General features: G+C 41.8%; 1 protein-coding gene across 3 annotated transcripts in view; it reads right to left on the bottom strand.

Annotated features, from left to right (window-relative positions):
- LOC115639804 (splicing regulatory glutamine/lysine-rich protein 1-like) overlaps window positions 1–9,002 on the bottom strand; it is a 31,320-nt gene extending 22,318 nt beyond the window's left edge. Inside the window, exons 1-2 of one of the 3 annotated variants that reach the window (XM_030542779.1) lie at window positions 8,869–8,975; window positions 242–365 (exon numbers count right to left, since the gene is read on the bottom strand). The gene's annotated coding sequence lies outside the window, so the exon portion shown is untranslated. Of the gene's footprint in view, window positions 1–241; window positions 366–2,689; window positions 4,152–8,868 lie in introns of those variants that run through there. The other 2 variants (XM_030542780.1, XM_030542781.1) reach the window with 2 other exon arrangements.
- Between the last annotated feature and the right edge of the window lie 13,522 nt (window positions 9,003–22,524).

The raw sequence follows: 22,524 nt of genomic DNA, 5'->3' as shown, positions 1-22,524 counted from the left end.
TTATTCTTTTTATGATTTTACAATTTACCCTTGCACTTAAAAACAATAGTAAAGAAAAATGAATCTATCTACCAGATCCTTACAAAAAACAAATAAGAACTTAAGTTTTTCCTTTTACCCTGCTCTACTAGGAAAAACAAAAGTCAGCAAAACTTCAAAGACTAGCAATCTCATTAATGGATTATTATTTTAAAAACTGAATAATGTAGACAATTATTTAACACTTTGAGCTATGGGTCACCTGTACTGGAAACTTAATGTTCATGAACCAAACGATATCAAGCATGGACGCTTTCCCAGGGCGGTGTTTTCGCGGTGATCGAAAGTTGTGTTACACATGACAACCGTTCGTGTAGGCTGCATCACTAATAGCACACAGAACATCAGATACAGAAAAGAAGAACATTTTTTAAAGTTTAATCCCCAGAAATGGCAAATAACCAAACTAGTTAAAAAAAAAGAAAGTATGTGCTAATTGAAATCTGTCCCTTTTGTTTTATGGCTGCTACCTGCTTTTGATAAATAAATAAATATAAAAATGACCAATGACCCCATACAAACTCTGTACTGCAGGTAGAGACAATAGGAAAAAAAGAAGACGTGCACTGTTTCTCCTTCTAGGTTGTCTCAATGTAACTGGGACTACAAGAGGCTTAAGTCTCTTGTCGTCTAATTGCAAATTTACTGAGATAGTTGCTCAATTACGTTTGTCTTCTAAATGCACTACACTTTCATAAAAAATATATATTGCAATTGTGACTAACAAACTCCCGCTGTTGTCATGCCAATAGTTTATTAAAATAATTTCTCATCTGAATAAAATGAATGATGGCTATATGTATAGTTATAACAAAAATGCTGGGCTAAGAAATCTTCAGAGTATTAAACTCTACAATATTTAAAACAATTTGCTAAATGCAAATACTGATTTCCAATGTAAGGGAATTAAATCGCCACAAAATCTAAACAGTGAACTGAAAAACTGTGAGAAAATTCCTAATCACACTAAATAATTCAGGACTTCCTAATCTGCACCAAATTGCCAAAGTAACCATAAAACAGCCCTCATACATTACCTCATGCAATTTAGAGGTGTTAACGGCTTTCTACAATAATGAACTTTATAAATACTATAACAGTACTCTTCTGGTAGTACTTCAATTTGCACATACATTTTCATTACAGATCTCTAACTTCAGGAGTTTATAATGAATACATACAAAAGGACTCCTGATTTAAAAGTAAAATATAGGGTAAATTTTCAAAGCACTATGCAAAGTCTTGGCAGTGCAATTCCCATTAAAGCCCACGGGAGTTATTTGACTAAAAGAACGTTTTGAAAATATGCATCACAATTTGAAGCTCTAGAATGTATTTGAGTTGCTCAGTCCAAAAGAAAATAAACGTAAATAAACTCAATTTTAATGTGAATAGATGCCGAATGAAATAAAAAACACAATTTCATCTAGAATTTACGTTGCACTGCTATTAATCAAAACAGCTATTTAACTTTAAGATACATTCTGTGAAACTTTGGTCCATAATGTACAACAGACCAAGCCGCATTGCTTAAAGAGAAAAATAAAATCAAATTATTAGTGTCTGTAAATTACCTTCACAGTAACTTCTTCCGTAACTGTTAAAAAACATATCTGATCTAAAGCCAAAATTGTATTTAGCATGAATATAGCGCTTTACAGGCCTTGTTTTAAATTTAGACATGTGATAGCATGTGAACTTATAATGCCTGATTTGCATGACTGCTCATGAAAAAGCAGGTATTTGCTTGCACAAATTGTCCGTTATGCTGCTGAACAGATAGTTAGCAACATAACCACAGTAACTGTGCATGCAGATTAGGCATACATTTACACAGCTGATTTTGGGGAAATAATGATTTATGTTTTTAAAGTGCTGTTGAAACATGAACTAACCATGAAGGTCGATATTACAGAGCAATGAGGCCCTAATCCTGCAGAGATATCCTCCTGTCTTTACACTTGGCACCTATATAAAATCCCACAAAGTCAATGGGACTTTACATGGGTGGATCCACCTACAGGAAGCTAGTAGTAATGCTGCATTCTAACGTAGTCCCCACAGTGCACTTAAGCACATGCCTAATTTAAGCATACACTTAAATCTATCCCTATTCTGAAAGCACTTGAACATATGCTTAACTTTAAGTAGATGCTTAACATGCTTAAGGGCTTTGTTGAATAAGGACTGAATTTAGAACATGCTTAAATGTTTAGTTGAATGAGGGTCATCAGTTCAGAAAGGTACTTAAGCATGCGCCTAGACTTCAAGCGTAAGAACAATGCCACTGAAGTCAATGGGGCTATTCATACATTTACAATTAGGTGCATGCTAAAGTAACTTGCTGACTCATAACTGCATTAGGTAAACTTTTATAGCAGTCTGCCAGGTGGATAACATGCATTTTAAATTGAAATTTTTTATTGAAATTTCCCTAATATTTTTGGTTTCTCATCTATGTTAAAAAAAAATTAAGTAGAGCTGGTCAAAGTTTTTCCATACAATTTTACTTAAAAAAGTGGCTTTTTCTCAAAGATCTTTTCATGAAAAATTATCAATATCTGGGTTCTGCAGATGTTTCTTCAATATTTTTATTGATTTTTTAAAATCAAACTCATGCTCAAAAATATTCAACAAAAATTTCACATACTAAAATGCTGTGGAAACTGTCCCCAAAAATGAATCAATTTAGAACCCTGAAAAATGGAAACAGTTTAGAAATTTCAGAAATTTTCCACCAAAAAAAAGAAAAAAAAGAAAAAAAAAAGGTTTCCTCTTCCCCCACTCCCCACCGCGGTGAACTCTAGTAAAAAGCTGATCAGATTATTTAGCATTGAAAACCAATTTAAGAGCTCCAAAGGAACCTGCTATGCTCTTGAGTAAATACATATTTTTATTACCTTTCTTAATCTTTTTTATAAAAATGGAATACAAACCCAGAAAAAATATAAACAACATTTAGGCTATTGCACAATCTGATGTCTGTTAAGACATTTAAGTTTAAGGCTCGCATCTTTTTCTTAATACATATTGCTACGGGATGGGTGAAGTCAAGCCTTAAAAGTTGAACTGAAATGCTTTCCCCAAATATATGTATTTATTTAAAAAGTGTATCATTTCAACTTCATAGATCTATTTCTTGACTTATTTCACTTTATGCTGGTGCCTTAAAATAGTTTTAATGACCTTTGGGTGTTCAGTAATAAATGACAGATCTGATTTTCATTTGCAATAAGGCCCCTTTACACTGTTCTAGCATTACAAAGAGACCTCTTAAGTGGGGTGTAAATTACTTTTACATCCATTTTAAGACTCTTCAGTGGATCAGCAGCTTGATCTACATTTCAAATTTATACTGGCATAGCTATATGTGTCAGAAGTGTGAAAAATTCACATCCCCTAGCGACACAGGTATGCTGTCAAAAGCCCCAGTGTAGATACAATTATGCTGACCAAAAAATGCTTTAGTTAGACTGCTGTTCAAGAAGGTGGCGCTCTCACACATGGAGAAAACTCCTATCAGTGTGCTCTGCAAGTGCACTTAAGAGCTATGCCAGCATAGCTATGATAACATTGGCTCTGTAGTGTAGACATGGCTTGCCAGAGCAATGTAAAGTGGTGTTAGTGTAAATGACAATTAGGCCTGATATCAGTAAAATTATAGTGTATTAGTCACAAGATTCCATCCTTGTGCAAGTGTTCAGAAGGGATCAGTTTCCTTGTGTTTTGTACTATAAACTGCTGGATGATTAAAAAAAAACAAACACACTAGCTTCAGTGATGAACAAGTATGTTCAGTCAAAGACATTTTATGCTTATATCTAATTTGGAGATAAGAAGAATAAATTATTTTCCTAATATATTTAATCACTGGGAAATACAAACTTATGAATGAAACCATTTCTTAGAAAATTCCTTCCTGTTGCATCTAAATGAAAATGCCATTCTAATGTGTAAATGTTAAAAAACAAACACTCCCCCCCAACAAAAAAAACAACAAAAACAAAAAGTTGTTTCCATCTTCCCACATATAGCAAGGTTAAAAGACAACATATCTGACAGAACACTCTCTCATCAAAGCCTCATAATCCATTTACACTAACATGTAGTAAAGGTTTTTCTTGAATAACAGTGATACATGAAATCCCAAACCCACTGAAGTCAATGGCTAAACCTACGTTAATGTCAATGGAGTCAGAATTTCATCCACAGTGAATAAAAATTCTAGAATGTTCGAAATTTTCTCAAGTCATTCCAAAACAGATATCTTAACTTCTTCATAATAAAAATTAATACAAAAACCTTATGCTGTGCTGGTTATACAGCTTAAAATAAAACTGTGCTTCTGATCATGAGAAAGAGACTGATTAAGAGCCACGACTTTGTTTGGAAAAGCTAGATTCTTAAGAAAGAAGTAATAAGAAAGAAAGTTTCAGCTGGCTTTTTCAGAGAAGTACTTTTGAAAATATGGTCTAAGAAGGAACACACACATCTGAGAGCTGATATATCTTCATCACTATTTTAGTCTTCAGATATCAAATACTGATCTGCCTGTCATAGTTGAATTAAGATGCTTAAACATATCTCTAACGCAGTGTTTATCCCTAGTTTACAACAGAGAATTTAGCTGACCTAATTCAACACTTGGTGTATATACCATCCACCACCCTTATAAACAGCTTCAGAAAGTCAACTTTAAAATGAAACATCATGAACCCTTTATGAAACACCATTTTTACAGAACTGAAGAACCAGTTCACAAGTAGAAGTGAAAGAGATTCAGCAAAAACAAAAAACAAAACAAAAAAAGGGACAAAATAAAAAAAAAAAGAAAGGAAAGCAAAAAAAAAAAAAAAAAACAGAGACAGGGCGTCCATCTTCAGCGGGCCAGACTTCGATCTCATTTCCCCCATGAAGGTTTCACTTGACGGCAGGTTTAGTGGCATGGCAAACAATGCCTAACTCAGGCAAGTGTAACAGGTCTGCCTTGGCCAGTCTAGTCATCTAATAATGCACAAATATCACACAGAGAAAACATACAAAACCAAATTAATAGTCAAAATCCATCTACCAGAAAGTGTGGACATAAAGTTTAGAATGATGGTTAGGGCAACATCTTTGTTACGTTTCAACCTTTGCTTTCTGAAGGTATAACATTTGAAAAACAAACAGAACAAAAACAAAAAAAATAAACAAAAATAACCCCAGAAAACCTGTGATGCACAAACAAAGAAAAGGGTAACATTTTGACAGTGAAATGGAATTTTACTTCATTTAAAATATCATTTTTGGTTAATAAAGTAGCAATGGTGAAGTACATATATGAATGTTATAAAATGAACATTATTTTCAATGCTTAGGGGTTCCCTCTTCACACACTACTAAGGTTGCATGTTGAAAGGCATTCTATATTTGTTTATTTTTTTTAAACCGAGCTTTCTGCATCCTTTTCTCTTTTCTATCCATCTCATAAAGCTTTGTTTCTGTACACCAAGCCTTTCAGAAATGGCACTTTTGGCCAACGGCAGAATTTAAACTTTGCAGTAGAACACGGCTGATACTGCTTCAGCAGCCCATAGTATCAATCACGTTTACAGCTATATCACCAAAAATTGCACTGTGTTCTCCAGAGCCAATTATATCAGCACACATCTCCTTGGAACGTTAAACTATCGTCAATACAGATAGTATTACAAACTAACATGAATGGTTCTGTAATGAAGTTGTATAGAAACAGCATATTTATGATGTGAAATTTTCAAGTGGGTTTGTCCCACAACCCAATCATATATTCAGTTAGTTGTACACAAGTTCTATATTTTTCTGTAGAGTCCACAGTGACTTGTAAACAAACTGCTATACAATAATAGTCCTGCTTTCACATTGCTTCTGTCAGCTATGAAATGGCTTGAACATGACTGGGGAGGTAAAAAATATGTTCTCTTAACTTCTGTTGTATTCTTCCTCTAATATTATTTATCACCAAGAGACACAGAAAAATTCACCTTTACCTGCCTGCTGCCATGCCACCTTAGATTGTGACCCCATCACAAGGAAAACCCAAGAAGTGGTGTTGATTCATTAGGAAGAAATCTTCCCTCTCTGGCAGTACTGAACCAGTGTTTGAGTTTTCTAGATGAGACACAAAAACTAAAATTGTTCCCGATCATCCTCACAAATGATCTTGTGGGACCTTTTCAAGTGTATCAATGCTCATCAGATATCTTCTGCCTACCTGGATTCCTTTTGCAGTTTCAATTGGATACAGTATTATTCTTTTCTCCCTGACTTAAAGGTAAATGTAAAAAATCAAAATCTATACTCCATGAAGCTCAGAAATATGTGCTGTATGCCCAAATTAACATGGTTGTGGGCATTGTAGCACATAAATAAGATTTAAATAACCTTTAAAAAAAATACTTTCAGGGATCCATGAAAGTCTGCTTGCTCTGCTCAGATTGCTACAGACATCCCAGTATGGATCATTTCTGTAGGCCAGAGATAGGCAAATTACAGCCCGCAGGGAACATCTGGCCTGTGTGACCATCCTGCCTGGCCCCTGAGCTCCCAGCCCCTCCCCAGATGTCTTCCCTCTGCCACAGCCTCAGCTCGCAGTGCTGCCAGCGCTCTGGGCAGTGGGGCTGCAAGCTCCTGCTGGGCAGCATGATGGCATGGCTGGCTCCGGCCAGGCAGCGCGGCTGCCAATCCTGGTACTCTGAGTGGCATGATAAGGGGGCAGGGAGCGGGGGTTGGATAAAGGGCAGAGAGTCCCGAGGAGCAGTCAGGAGATAGGGGGCAGTTGGATAGGCATGGGAGTCCCCGGGGGGACCTGTCAGGGGGTGGGGGTGTGGATATGGGTCGGGGCAGTCAGGGGACAGAGAGCGGGGGGGGCTGGATAGGGGGTGGGGTCCCGGGGGGGACAGTTGGGGCGAGGGGTCCCCGGGGGGGGGGAAGATGGTGGCAGCCAGGGAACAAGGAGTGAGGGGGGGGTTTAGATGGGTCAGGGGTCTGCGGGGGACAGTCAGGGGAGGGAAGTGGGAGGGGCCAGGCTGTTTGGGGAGGCACAGCCTTCCCTACCCAACCCTCCATACAGTTTTAGAATCCCGATGTGGTCCTCAGGCCAAAAAGTTTGCCCACCCCTGCTGTAGACACAGAACTCAAGAAACAACTCTTGGTATGTTTGCTGTGCCAAAATAAGGCTCTCTCGGGGGTATTGTTAACAAACCCAAAGAAACCAAAAAACAGACTTCGTGGAGCCAAACGGTATTTTTTTTAAAAGATCAATTAAGATTTCTTAACTGACTATTTGGTTAGTGGTGGCATTCAACAGACGTATTAGCTTTGCAGATTAACATTAGCTCACTCTGATTTCCTGTGCAAGGGAAGACAACTGGTATGTACACCTAAAGATCGTTGCATTCCACTGGTTTAAGAAAGTGATTTCTATGGATTTATGGTCCAGATCCTACAATCTGATCTCTGTGGACAGACACTTAGGGCTTGCCTATACTACAGTCACTAAAGCAGCATAGCTATGGCACTATACCTATGCTGCTGTAGTACCATAACGTAGACACTTCCTACAGCGATGGAAGGGGTTTTACCTGTCACTGTAGGTAATCCACCTCCCTGAGTGGCAGTCACTAGACTGATGGAACCTAACTGCATCGTCAGAGTGGGTTAGGTCAGCATAGCTATAGTGGATTTTTCAAACCTCTGAGCAACGTAGCTATGCTGATATAAATTTTAAGTGTAGGCCTGGCCTAAATGCCACATGGCATCCCAATGAAGTCAATGGGGCACTGCATATGTGCACGGATCTGTCTATGTGCATCAGATTGCAGTATCAAGACCACAATTTGAAAAGCGCTTAACTAATAACTTGAACATTTTATATTCAAGTAGTAAATGGAACCATAAACATTGAAAATATTTCTACTGGAGAAACCTAAACTGACAAAATACTTAGTCATGTCTGTACTTAACATTAGAACTGGAATTCCTGAAGGTAGTCCAGTTCTGAAGTTTTATTTAAAGATTTGATTAAATAATTTATCTAAATTTAGCTTAAAGCTCAGATTTTAAAATGCATGCAGGCATTGCTGCACTCAGCACTACAATGCCTAGCTCATTTAGAAGTCTCAGTCTCATTTTCTGAAGGATTTGGGCTCCATAGTGCCTAAATCTCACTAGAGAAAGAGACTGATTTCTAAACTAGTTAGGTATTGCAATGCTGAGTGCAACAATTCCTATATACGCCTTTACAAATCTAGTCTCAAATGAAGTTGCAGTTTAACTTATTATGTTATAATTTAAGAGATATACTAAAAGGATTACTAAACTTTTTAAAAACAACAATAAAGCAAAGCACAGTTAGCCCCTGAACTCCAATCTGATCTGTGCAGGGAGACTCCCTCACCTTTGCAAGAACATACTGACGTGAATGAAGACTCTGGATAGGCATGAGGGTCTACTCATGCGGATCAGACTGGAGGATAGCAGTCTGATTTCATAAATTTTTTTCAAGTATTTCCATATACAAGTATGGAAAAACTACTAATTTAAATTAATTTATTAATTTTGCTTATGCATAGTTACTGCTAAATGTATACAAAAGATGTTTAAAAGTGTAGCCAACATATTTTACTACGTTTTCTTTTAACAGTTTATACTTTTTACCTTTTTCAAATCTAAAATTTTGCTTACAAAAAGATGAGGGAGAAAAATAAAAAGAAGGGCGTCAGTTACTTGCCAGTTTCTGGGAAAGCTAAAGGCAATTAACATATAGGACAAAGACCAACATTACAGAAGAATGTCTGAAATACCAACCTTCTGCACAGGGTACGACTATCAGAGCTCTATCAATAAAAACGGTGTTAGTTAGATGCTGGGCCACACCAACACTTGATGCTTCACGAAACTTAATATAACATACTTTGGAGGAAAAAGCAAGAGGAGCGTTGCTGCAAAATAAAAAGGAAAAATCACTTAGTGTTATGAAAACACAGATTTTAGTTTTCCTCAAAAGTCTTTTTTAGTTTACTTATACACATTCACAGGAAGACATCTATAGAAAAAATTAACTGAATCACTCATTTCTCATCCACACACACAACAATTGAACTATCTTCCTCTTAGAAAGGATTTAATAGTGGCAGAGTATAGCTATGAGGTCTTCCATTAATGAAGCACTAGTGCCTTTAGAAAACCTGCTATAAAACATTTATCAATATAATCCAAAAATCATAATGTGAATTGAACTATAGCACACTTGTCAATACATGGAGAACATTTAATCTTTCTTTTCCCAAATAGCCTTTGTTCACTTATTGTAGAGCACAAAATTAAGTGATCTGTAGTGGGTCCTCCAGACATCAGCACATATTAATTGACTTTTGTGTCTATGCCCTTAATTAGACCCTGTTCATTCTTGTTAATAAAAAAATGTTCTACAATAGCAGGAAAATTGGTCTTAGCTTACTGGTGGAAAGAAGGGCTCTATCTGCTACTTTAGCACGGTGTATTAAAGTATGTAATAACCTTGTCATGAAAAAACTCACAGATCAGATTAAGGTGAAACACTGAAGACAAAACAAGAAATATCTGTCAGCATATTCATTAGACACCCTATTAATCAAGGTTTTAGCCTTATTTCTTCTAAATGCCATGGTCTTGACCAGTCAAGTTCATATCTGTATACCATATACTATGCATAGACTTGCCAGAAATTAAAGTTTCTAAAAAAACAATTTTGAGGGATAATATTGATGTTAATTTTTAAGCTTCTTTAATGTTAATCTATTAAAATTTTTGCAATTTGGGAAAATTATAGGGTGGTTGACAATACTTATTTAATTTTAGTAGATGCTAATATTAAAAAAGATAAAACTTTATAGTAATGAAAAAACAAATTGTGTATTTTAACATGTAATATTGACAAAGTAAATATTCTTAAATCAAACTCTAATAAGTTCTCAAGCAGCATTTTTCTAACTTTGCTTATCTGTACATGTTCATTGTTATTAAGGAAAATATTTGCATGCCAAGGGTGAAATTGACATTTGCCGACATGTACTGATAAAAAAATATAATCCTTTAAGCCTAACTATGCACAATGAAATCAGTTAAAATAATTTTAAAATATATCTGTCAGAAGCGTTGTCTAAACAGGGTTTATATCCATTGTACAAATATTTACTTTATATTCTCTATGTAAAAAGTAGATTAGCGGTATGTCAGACTTTTAAAAGACTAAGAACAGGCACAAAATGTGATATTACTGGGATTTGCGAATTGCATTCAGCAAGACCCAGAAGAAGCTCATGTGATAATGTCTTTTAATAAAGCAGCCAACAATGAAAAATTTGCTATTTGATTATTTCCTTTCTGAGACTGGCCTCTACCCCTGTCAGATATATTTAAACAGTGGTTCTCTTCCTGCAAATACTGGAACAGTTCAGACCTTCCATGAGGCACTTGAGGTTGCTTACACCCCTTAAGTCCTCACTCCAGTTGAGTACTTCCAGAACTGTGTGCAATTATTAAATCCTAATTAGCAGAACATAAAGTTCTCAACAGAAATGCCTTATTTCACCATATTAACTATGTAAATGAACCTGAAGAATCATTACATAGCGACCCAGGCGCACTTAAATTTCAGAGCATGAGTAGATTGGAGTGGAGGAGTCATTTCCAGAAAGATAGTCATTAGATGAAAAGTTTGCCATTCTGGATCTGATCTCTTCCCCAGTCAGAGGCATTTGGGACACCGCAAGAGGGAAGAAAACATAAATATGTGAGTGAGAGATTAGGAGAACAGAAAAAAGCACGTTTCCCCTTCTTCCCACAAAAGAATGCTCCTGCGGAGCAATGTAGGCCTGGTCTACACTAGATAATTAGGCCAGCATAACTATGCTGCTCAGATTGTGAAAAATGCATACCCCTAAGCAGAATGGTATACAGTAACTCCTCATTTTAAGTCGTCCCGGTTAATATAGTTTCATTGTTACATTGCTGAACAGTCAGGGAACATGTTCATTTAGAGTTGTGCAATGCTCCACTCTTACGTTGTTTGGCTGCCTGCTTTCTCCACAGCTGGCAGCCTCCCTATGCACCCCCCTGCCCGCCCTCCACACACAGTGCCTCCCACTCGCTGGCAGACCCCAGCACCTTCCTCCTTCTCCCCCGCCTCCTGCCAGCAGCAATCAGCTGGCTTGCTGCGTTTTGGGGGCAGGAGGTGGAGGGGGGGAGGAGCGAGGACTTGGCACACAGGCTCCCTCTCCCTCTCCTGTCTCCCAAATGCCGCAAGCCAGCTGATTGCCCCAGGCAGGAGACCGGGTGGAGGGAGGGGAAGCCTGAGTGCCGAGTCCTTGCTCCTCCCTCCCCCTCCAACCCCCTAAATGCCGCAAGCCAGCTGATTGTCCAGGCAGGAGGGAGGAGCGAGGACTCAGTGCACCTCGCCCTCCCTTCCCTGCCTTCTGCCTGCGGTAATAAGCTAGCTTGCAGCATTTTGGGGGCAGGAGGGAGGGGGGAGGAGTGAGGACTCGGTGTGCAGGCTTCCCCCTCCCTCCTGCCCCAGGCAACCAGCTGGCTTAAGGCTTTAGAATGGAGGGGAGGAAGGGGGAGGAGCAAGGACGCAGTGTGGGAAGTGAAAGGGGAAGTGGGGGGGGAGAAGAGGCAAGTCAAGGATGGGGACTCGGAGGAAAGGGGGGAGTGGGTGGGCTGAGGGTTGAGCCCCCCATCCCCCCAGTGCTTGCAGAGTAGGGGAAGCTGCTGCTGCTGCGCAACGTGCTTCTCCTAGCTTGCAGCACCTTCAGCCTCCTTGCCTGCCTCATCTCCAGTGCCAGTGGGCTGTGCCTGTGTTGGATAAGGCAGGGGTACCTCCCAACTATTGTACAGTACCTGTATTAAATTGCTTATTTAAAATGTATATAATGCCTTTTGTCTGGCAATTTTTTCCCCCTAAAACCTAATCCCCTCTATTTACATTAATTCTTATGGGGAAATTGGATTCGCTTAACATCGTTTCACTTGAAGTCGCATTTTTCAGGAATATAATTACACTGTTAAGTGAGGAGTTACTGTATACAGAGAAACATGTGGACTCGGCTCTGAGCTCTATTGGAACTGGTTTATCTGCAGCTGAGTAAGCTTCTGCGACACAATATGTAACCACCTGGCTATGGAGAATTTGGGTGACCAAGGCATTTAAGGAAGGAATGAAATTGATAAGAAATCAGTGTATTCTTGCTTCACATTTAAACAGCTAACTTTGAACCCCTAAAGACTAGAGATTTACTGGATTTTTGGGGAGGGTTGGGTCACCACCCCAAAATGCTTTAGATTCAGTAGACTCTGACAGGTTTCAGAGTAGCAGCTGTGTTAGTCTGTATCTGCAAAAAGAATAAGAAAACTTGTGGCACCTTAGAGACTAACAAATTTATTTGAGTATAAGCTCTTGATGAAGTGGGCTGTAGGGGAAAGCGCTGCTTCTTTCCGGCTGCTGGCTGTGCGGCTGCCCCTGCTCCTCCACGGGCCAGAGGACTCAGGGCCGCATTCCGAAAGGGGCTTTAGAGCTGCAGGCCATGACCCTGGGGCCCCCTTAGCCCAGGGCTCTAAAGCCCGTGTTCCAGGTGGCCCTGTCGGGGCGGGGGAAGTTTTCCTGCTCGTTCTCTCCCTCCTCCGGCCACCCTTCCCCACCCCCCGGCAGCGCTCCTCCTGCCACCCCCCCCCACGGATTGTTTTGCGCACCCCCTGGGGTGCATGCACCCCACTTCGGAGACCACTGCTTTAGAGGACTCTCTTATTTTGTTTAGGGTTTGTTGCTAACACCACGCTGTTAGGTTCATGTAGTTTTGACAGGAATACATAAGCAGGCCTCTAGGAAAGATGATGTCCCAGAAACCTCCATGCAATCTTCCACTAGGTCTGAGTACAATGGACTATTTGATCCATGACCACTGCCACCTCCTTTTTTATCTTCTGAATCACTCTTATTAGAAGAGTAAAAGCTGATAGAGAAAAGGATAGGAAAGCTGATAGAGAAGCCAATTCTAGGGTGACCAGATGTCCCGATTTTATAGGTACAGTCCCGATTTTTGGGTCTTTTTCTTATTTAGGCTCCTATTACCCCCCACCCCGTCCCGATTTTTCATATTTGCTGTCTGGTTACCCTAGCCAATTCACTCATTTAGACATTTTAAAGTCTTGCATCCAAGAGTTTTAAAAGAGCAGGCTGGGGAGCTTGCTGAGGAGCGTTCAATAAGCCTTGGAACACTGGAAAAGTTCCAAAAGATCAGAAGAAAGGTAACATTATGCTGATTTTTAAAAAGGGTAAAAGGATGACCCAGGTAATTACAGAACTGTCAGCCTGACATCGATCCTGAACAAGATAATGGAGCGGTTGATTCTGTAACCTGATTAGTAAGAAACTAAAGGAAGACAGTGTAATTAATGTAAATCAACACGGGTTTATGGAAAATACTCCTGAGAGAATTCTGTGCCAAAAAATTAGAAGTTCTGCACACAATATTTTAAAATTCTGCAAATTTTATTTGTCAATAAATAAATGTGGTTCCAGCATGGCAGTGGAGAGCACAGGCCACTGACTGCATTGAGGTGGGAGATCACCCTGAAGCCCTCACCTACCTCGGTGCAGGAACTTGGCAGTGAGGCTGCACCTGACCCAGACACAGTGCAGGCTGGGCCTGCAGCTCTGCGCCAGGTGCATGAGGTTTGGGTAGGCAAGCTCAGCCCAGCAGGATCCAAGTGTGGAGGAGCTTAGTGGGGTGGGATCCAGGTGTGGGTTGAGAGGCTTCTATGTGGGGCAATCTCGATGCACAAGGGCTTGTTGGGGCAGTTCCGGGTGCAGGGGCAATGGGACCCTGCAAGGGATCCAGGTGAAGGTGATTGGGCCTCAGCAGGAGGTGGGGGGAACTCCATGGGGGGGGTCCAGGTGCTGGGGGAGTGGAGCTTGATGGGGTGGGAGTCCAGCTGCAGCTGCTTGGGGATCAGTGGGGTGGGAGTCTGGGTGTCGGGGGGCTGAGAAGAGTCCAAGTGTAGAGGGTTCAATGGGCTTGCTTAACAGGTGAGGCCCAGTTGCTGCTGAGGGGACGCTGCATGATGGGTTCTCGCTTTTCTCCTGCAATTCCCCTATCCCTTTCTCCATCCCCCTCCTCCCCATTCCTCTCCCCTTCCTTCACCACTGCCTCTTTTCTCCACCCTCTCTTCCCTCATCTCACCTCCCTTACCCAGCCCCACCATGGACACTCACTGTTGCACAGAAAACAGGAAGGCTCCCAGCACACAGAAGGAGAGAACAACTGGCACTAGGACCCCAGAGGCGGCGTTCAGCTGCAGAGGTGGCATAGAGCAGCAGAGTCAGCGGAGTTGAGAGGAAGCCTCCTTCAGATGGGCAGCTCTGCGCTTGCAGAATTTTTTTTGGAGGGGCGAGGGGCAGTGGCACATAAACCTGTGTGCCTCCCCATGCCTTCCCTTTGTTTGGGGGGACAACCTGTCCCCTCCCCACCAAAAAAAACAAAACTGCACCCATAGTCATCTCCTCCCCCAGCTGCGGCTTCCCTTTGCTTCCCTGTCATTTTCAGCAGGGAAGCACAGGAATTCTGCAGGGTGGAGTCAGGGGAGTATGTGAAAGCTGAAGCCAGAAAAATTCAGACTGGAAATAAGGCATAAATTCTTAACAGTAAGAGTAATTTACCAAGATTCTCCATCGGACAATTTTTAAAATATCAGTTTAAGAGTTAATGAAGAAGTTTCTTTCTAAGTGTTTCTTCTATCACCTAGTCTGTTGAAGAGCGGTTAGGAAGAAATTCCCCTTAGCAGGAGTTACCACAATCTTTGCAAGGGACGTCACTGCTGCATCAACTTTAAGGAAGATCAAGAAATTGAAGAACTGAAGAACTTTTTGACTGAGACTTCTCCTTTGTCAGGAGTTTCCCAAATGGAAGAAAGAAGGAAGAAGGTGAATTCTGATTTAATTTTATGCATTTGCTTTAGCCTGCACATGCACATTTACTCTATGGAGTTACTGCCTTCTTCCCTATTGTCACAAACAGCTGAGAGAAAGAGAGACTCCTGCTTCTCAGAATTATTGTGATCCAAAACCAATTCTTTAGGAGAAGAGCTAGAACTGAAGGAAGGAGGTGACATTTTGGCTTTTAGAGTTTACTTTTGTCTTTTATGGGAGTGTAGTCACACTCATAAGGAAGATGTTCTTGTATTACCTTAGAGGACCTAGCTTGCTGTCAGAGGGGTCTTCAGCTAAGCAGGCTAATCATCATCTGAAATGTAAGTGAAGAGAAAGAACAAGGAAACGTCCTTAAAAGCCCAGATCTTTCTCATGGGGAAAAAGGATATTCTATTTTTTGCCAAGTGACTCATTTACCTCCTTAAGAGGTTAGGATGGGACCAGACGCCCTACAGAGGTGGACTGGAGCAAGGGATCAGGTAGCTTTTCAGATTCACCCCAAAGAGTCGTGATTGGTGTGAATGGTCTGGTTTAGTGAGACTCAAGAGCTAAAGAAGACTTAACAGATTTTGTAGTGGTGTCTCCAGAGGAATCTCAGCTGCTGCAAGGGAATGTAGAGGTTACTAAAAGCCATACAAACACTGAGCCTTAGCAAAGCAACAGTGGGTTGGGACCAAGTCTGGCAGAGCTTCTCCTCTGTATTTTCTGGGGATCTCCTCACATAGGGACCTCTTAACCTTTGGCTTGCTCTGCCATAATAACGCAGGAGGAAAGAAACAGAGAGAAGGAAGGTAGTGGATGGTCCTGTTTGGGAAGTAAAGCCCCTGAAGCCATTTGGTCCCCTAAGGCAGACAATGGAATGAGGTAAAAAGATTCTGCTCACTACTACCAATGCTTAAAAGCAGGGAGTTCAATGGGTAAGAGAGGAGTGCTGACAGCCAGTCTGTGGTGTGTGAGCAAGCCTTTGGGTCTTGTGGACAGGTACAAACTGTACTGGCATTAAAAAACGAAAAGTCACAGTCTTGGACTGAAGGAGATGCTAGGACCCATAAATAGTCTATTAGCACAAGAAGTCCTGGTACGCGGAATATATTGTCCACAGATGATGTTAAAAGGAAAATTATATATATATATATATATTTACTCTCAGAGGCCCAGTGCTGGCAGACAAAGGGGGCAGAGAGTGCCCACTGGGGAGCAGACTCCCAGATTCCAGCTCACATGAGGGGTAGAAAGAGGGGTTCAGACCACTCAGATCCTGGCACATATACAGAAGGGGAAAATGTGAGCTCAGCAGTCACCTATACCTGTTTTCCCCCAGCCCTTCTGCCACTCACCCCCATGCGTACTCCCCAAAGCCCTCAACCACTCTCAAATCCCATACTACCCATCCCCATTTATCCACCTCTTCTTGCACTTCCAAACCTTCATCTTCCCCTTATTCCCCCCCACTTCTCTACTCCCCTGCCAGCAAGCATTCACATATTTATTTTTTAAACAAAAATACTTTGATTATATTCCCCTAAAATAAAATCTGAAAAAGCCTCACTCAGAGATTTCAGCAATATGCCACCCAATCTTTTCCATATTGCTACACAAGATGTGACTTGAACCAAGGGTATGTCTACACTATAAACACTACAGTAGCAGAGCTGCAGCTATGCCAATGATAACCAATATTGTGAATTCCATCTGAAAGTATGGGAATTCAAACGGACTCTGTCAAATTAAAACAATGAAACTTTTTTTTTAAAGTAATTTTTTTATCTATGCACCAACAGCTCAGATAACTAAAACCAGATAAAATTTTAAAATCTAACTTTATCATCATTTCTGTTTGATTTATTTATTTTACTTGGAAACTGAAGACAAAATAGTCAGCTCCACTTTTTTGAGTCAATTTCACTTTCTTCTTTTCAGGTGCAGTACCATGCTGCCACACTGCAGTTGAAATTCCTACACCTAAATTTGTAAATTCAAATAAAAGTTAACATCACTTGAAGTTTTAAAAAATATTAAAATAGTCTTATATTTTGAACCCAAACTGCTTAACAGTGACCCTTTACTATTCATAATGTGTACTTTTTTGTTCTTAAAAGCTTGGAGGAAGATTCTTGGAAATGTAATTCCATTCTAAAATCTAAACCCAATAAATGTGTAACAAAAACAAATCAGAAAAGTATTCTTAACAATCTGTACTCAATTCCTGTCTGACCTTCGTTGCTGTCACTTTGTTAACTCAAAGGACTTTTTCTTAAATATGCTTTTGCTACTAATGCATATATATATTATTCCCTGTGCTTGTCTTAATGTTTAAAAAAGTGCTTTTCAAATGACTGCTGTGTTCAGAAAGCCTACTTTTTATTTTAATTTTAATTGTCAACAAGTATGTTATTGTTGGTTCACAAGAGAAATTAGTTTAATGCCTCAATTTTATCTAAAATATTAATTTCAAACTATGTCAAGTATTGGAACTCCAGTACCATTTGGCACTAGATTATGTATTTATTTTTATTTTAAAAGAGGTTTAAATAAAATAAAATCTAAAATAAAATTACAGAAAAATGAGAACATATCCTCTATCCCACAACATTTCTGAACACAGAATGGATCCATCATAGCTGAGGTTTAAATCCTTTTAACATGCACATGTAAATTAAGATTTGCTGTGGTATTGGATTTCAGTTCAATTTAAGTTTTAAATATATACTATTTATTGCATAAACAGATTTCTCTATAGTGTGAAAGGAGCATCCACTTTATTTAAATCTTACAATATAAAACAATAATAAATGAGATCAACAACTGCATCCAACCTTACATTTGGAAGAAAACTCATGCTTATTTGCAAATATCTGTAGAGCAATTTTAAAATAAAATATAGCATATAAATGCTACGTTAAGGCTATTTTAAGTTTCTCCCTGTGAATATAGAAGATTGTATTGTAAGTATGTGTCAGTCAATAAGATCTTAAATCTCATTTTGGATTTTTTTTAAACATTCCTCATTTAGAAATTTCCTAGTCCAATATATTTTGATGGAAGTATCCTTATTTCTCCCTACCCTCTATCCCTATTTATAGCTTTCAAACATTCAGTGATACATATACTTTCAGTTTCAAAGGACAGAGATGTCATCTAGAAAAAGTGCCTTCTTCCTTTTCCTATTTGCTGCTGTGAAGTCCCACCCATAAGCCCAGCAAATATTTAAAAGGGTCACATTAAACTCAAACCATCAAAAAAATCAAGCTAATGTGTGAAAATGTTTTACGTACTGTGGTTACACATTCACACAGAACTCAAGACTATTATAGTTAGAAGAGATTAGTTATTTTTCCTCTTTTTTCAACCTTGTGTTCTGTAATCATTTCACAACACTTAGTGTAAGGCCAGTTTCATTATTTAAAGTGATAATCACTTTCCCCTTTGTGTACACGTTTTACAGAGCAACACAAAAAAAATAGGAAAGCAAGACTGTAAAACAACAAAAAGTGGTTGGTGGGCTTAGGGACAGATATGATACCTGGTAACCTGGAACTACTTCTGAGTTTATATTCTTTATAAACAGAGATGAGACTCCATCACCAGAGTGAGGTTTAGGGCTGGATGGTAGAGAGGAGACTCCCCCACTGGGGTGGCCTTTAGTTTAGTCCCAGAGAGAGGGTAAGAAACGAGGCCCTCCTCATCGTGCAGGGACTGGGGGGTAACAGCTCCACTCACTGAGGGATGAGAGTGGGAGCAGGCTCCCATCACTGGGGGTAGGTTCAGAGGAGAGTCCCCTCCCGGGGGGTTCAGGACTGAGACCAGAGTAGGCGAAGGCGGAGCAGGGAGGAGGAAATTCCCCTCACTGGGGAGCTCAGGGAAGTGTCAGGCTCCAGGACAGTCGGCGGGGGACGACTCAGGTTCACTTTCCTATAGTCGCTGAGCCCAAGGGACTTGACGCGTCGGGAGCCCGCAGCCCCGACTCCGGTTACCAGGCTACAGAGGCCGCTCTGGGTCGGAGCGGAGACAACATAGAAAGTAGGCACTAGGGGGGCAGGTTGAACTCTGTCCTGCTCACCCCACGCGCCGAGTCTCTGTCCCGCGCTCTCTCGGCCAATCAGGGAGCGAGGAGGGGCGCGGCGAACTGACGAGTTACGGCCCCTCCTCCAATAGAGGCCGCGTGTGAGAGGGAGAACTACGCTTCCCAGTGTGCACCGGGAGGGGGCGCGTTGCCGAGCAACCGTTCGTCACTTCCGCTGCTAGACAAGCCAGGAACTACAACTCCCAGCCTGCCCCGGGGCGCTTCCGTCCTCTCGAGCCCAGGTGAGGGCGGGTCCCTGGGTCAATCGGACACCTCCCGCCCCGCCCCCAGAGATCCCCGGCCCCGCCCTCCCCAAGCTCCGGCTCCTGACGCGAACTCTCGTGTCCCGGGTCTCGGCCTGGCCCCGCCCCCCGCAGCGCGGCGCCCCCCAGTGCGGTGGGGGCTGCCGGGCGCCTGCTTCCCCCCGGCCTCGTCTGTGCCCCCCCGATGTGCCCCGCGGGGCTGCCCCGCTCGGGGGGGGGGGCGTTGGGTGGAGCCCTATGGAAACACGGGGGTGGGCAGGGCTGGGAGCCAGGACTCCTGGGTTCTCCCCCAGCTCGGGGAAGGGGGGCTAGGGGTTAGAGTGGGGGAGGGGCTGGGGGGTCTCCTGCCCAAGAGGCAAGTCCAGGAGCTGGTGTCAGGCAGCAGGTCACTTGTGGGCCCCGAGTGTCCGATCTGGAAACAGCTGCCTGTCCCCACGCCCGGGGACTGCGCGGGGCTGGCAACCGTCTCCTTGTACCTGAGAATTATCCATACACCCCGGGGGTGTGAGCCCTGCGCTCCCCTGTCAGTGCCTGGGGCACAGAGCCGTGTGTACGAGTCACTCTGTGCGGGGATGTCAGTTCGTACAGACTTTGCTGGGGCTTTTTCTGTAGCCTGTGGTAAAATGAGGCAATTAACTAGATGTGTTGATGGAAGTTCTCTGCGTCCCCTCAGGGGTACACGTACCCCTGGTTGAGAACCACTGATGTAGGGTGTTAGGCCTGAATAAAGATATAGCAGACAAAACCAGGTATGCCAACCTGACCAAAGTCAGGCTAACAGAGGTTTGTGGGTAATCCCTGAGTGGAAAACACTGAGAAGCAGCAGCATGTCTCACAAGCGCTGGGAAAAAGTGAGATAAAAGAGAAGCTGCATTCCTGGCATAGTACCAGATGTGCTGTGTTCGAGCAGCTCCTTCGAAGAACTGATAAGAGCCCTAGTTTCCCAGCCTCCTTGTTTTCACTCCCTGGTTTTGTTCTTTGTTTGTTTTTAACTCCCCTACATCTCTAACTTTAGGCATGCATGTATACTAAAGGTGTCTAGTTTCTAGTTGTTAGAAGAAGGGGGTGGGTTGCTCCAGTGAATAATTTATGACGCGATGGAACTGTCTATATAGGCTTATACTAAGATGTAAAGAGGGGGCTGGTTCTCTCTGGAGACGAGCTGCTCTCTATTGATGCGTGCACTTGTCAATAAAGAGCTTTTGATCGGACCTTGCTGGTGTTGCCTGTCTCTCTTGCGGTCAGACAACGAACTTTGCCGTTGGGGTTAGAGTCCCTGACAAGGGGAACCCAGGCCCAGCCCCCCATTCTGACTTCCAACCCCGTACCCTGGGCAGCTGGTTCAGCTTTGCTTACCTTGCATCAGCCTCAAGTCAGCTTCACTGGGTCACCAGTTCCACCATGGCCAGGCATCAGAGAGAGAAAGTTTCCTCTCAGCTGTAAAAGCAGCAAGGGCTCCATGAGTGGTCGGTGCTGGTGGAGCAATTATTGACACTTTCTCTAGTCTCCTTTTCAGATTTTGCCCCATTTTCTCTTTAATTCTCCAATGTTAATTTAACAATCTCAGATTTGGGATATTTTCACACCCGTTTGACCTGCAGCAAATTTTCTTCCTTTCTTTGGGAAATTGTCCTGAATCATTCCCCAAATGAGAAGGGGCTTAATGGGTGCAGTTTGCAGAGCCCTGAGACACAGCTGCCTCGGGGGTGGGCTGGGGTGGCCTTTCTCTGCTGGCGAGGAAGGGGACAGGAGGAAAAAGTCTGCAGTGGAGACTGTCCAGCACAAGCTTATGCAGTCCTGGCTACTGCTACCCCCAACTGCCAGTCACCTGCCTGCCCCTGCTTCTGCCTCCTTCCCGCTGCCAGGAAGTTTTCCTGCTCCACACTCCCCTCACATACCCTCTTAAAGCACCTCCTCAAAGGGCTCCCTGCTGCCATGTGAATGGTATGGGTGTGGGTGTGTGTGTGGGGGAATTATTGCTGTCTGTTAATTGAACTTCCACTGTCCCATTACTCTCACTTAATATAAAATCTCTTCATATTCGGGTGGTTTTCTCTCATTAGCAAATGTTTCTTTTTAGACCCATTTCTTCCCCAGTTCTCAAAGATAGATATAAAATATCCTGTGTGCAGCGCTCTAGTAGGCAGGGTGGTCCAAGGGTATTGGAGGCTTCCCCCTTGGTTTGTATACAAATGTTCGGTGTTATTCTCCAGCCCATTCCTTATGAATACTAACTTGATGTTAACTTTTTTGCTGGCGGCTGTGAATTGAGGGGAGCTTTTCACTGATCTGTCTACAGCAACATGCAGATCCCGTTCTTGGGTTGTGTAGCCGATAATCTGCTCTGCTGCCGTCACTAGGTGTAATGCATGTTCAGTAGGGGTTTCTCCCCTCTTCCCTTTTTGTATTTCCTCTCCCTGCTAGTGTTGGAGTGTCCTTCTCCTCAGGTTAGTGTATTAATGATCTCATTTTGGGGTCATATGTGTCAATTTGTTGCTACGTCTTCAGAGAACTATCCATGATGACTCCAAGATCTCTTTCCTGATTAGTTGTAGCTAAATTAGCCCCCATCATATTGTATGTATAGTTGGGGTTATGTTTTCCCAACGTGACATTTATCCACATTAAATTTCATTTGCCATTTTGTTGCCCAATCACTTAGTTTTGTGAGATCTTTTTGAAGTTCTTCGCAGTCTGCTTTGGTCTTAACTATCTTGAGCAGTTTAGTATCGTCTGTGAACTTTGCCACCTCACTGTTTACCCCTTTCTCCAAATCATTTATGAATAAGTTGAATAGGATTGGTCCTAGGGCTGACCTAGGAAAATGACAGCAGCAAGATGGAGTCTGGGGTCACATGGGCAGGTCACATGTCCATGCATGATTCAATTTGCAGGCCTAGGCCATTGTTTACATGTTAGTTTGAATGTTCCCAGGAAAGCTCAGATGTGGATTGGCATTTTCCAAAGTCCATTGTCAGTGAAACGTTTCTTGATTGGGCACTTACTGAGAATAGTCCTTTCTCAAGAACCTGACCAAATGCATTACTCAGGCTACTTGAAATCAAATACATTTGAGATACAAGTACATAGCCCATATTCATAATTTCAAATACAAAAATGGTACACACATACAACTAGTATAATTATAACCAGCAAATCATAACTTTTTCATA

Source organism: Gopherus evgoodei, unplaced genomic scaffold, assembly GCF_007399415.2.
Source record: "Gopherus evgoodei ecotype Sinaloan lineage unplaced genomic scaffold, rGopEvg1_v1.p scaffold_129_arrow_ctg1, whole genome shotgun sequence".
Classification (NCBI taxonomy): Eukaryota; Metazoa; Chordata; order Testudines; family Testudinidae; genus Gopherus; species Gopherus evgoodei.
The sequence above is the reverse complement of the archived record's forward strand: the minus strand, read 5'-3'. Positions and strand labels throughout refer to the sequence as shown.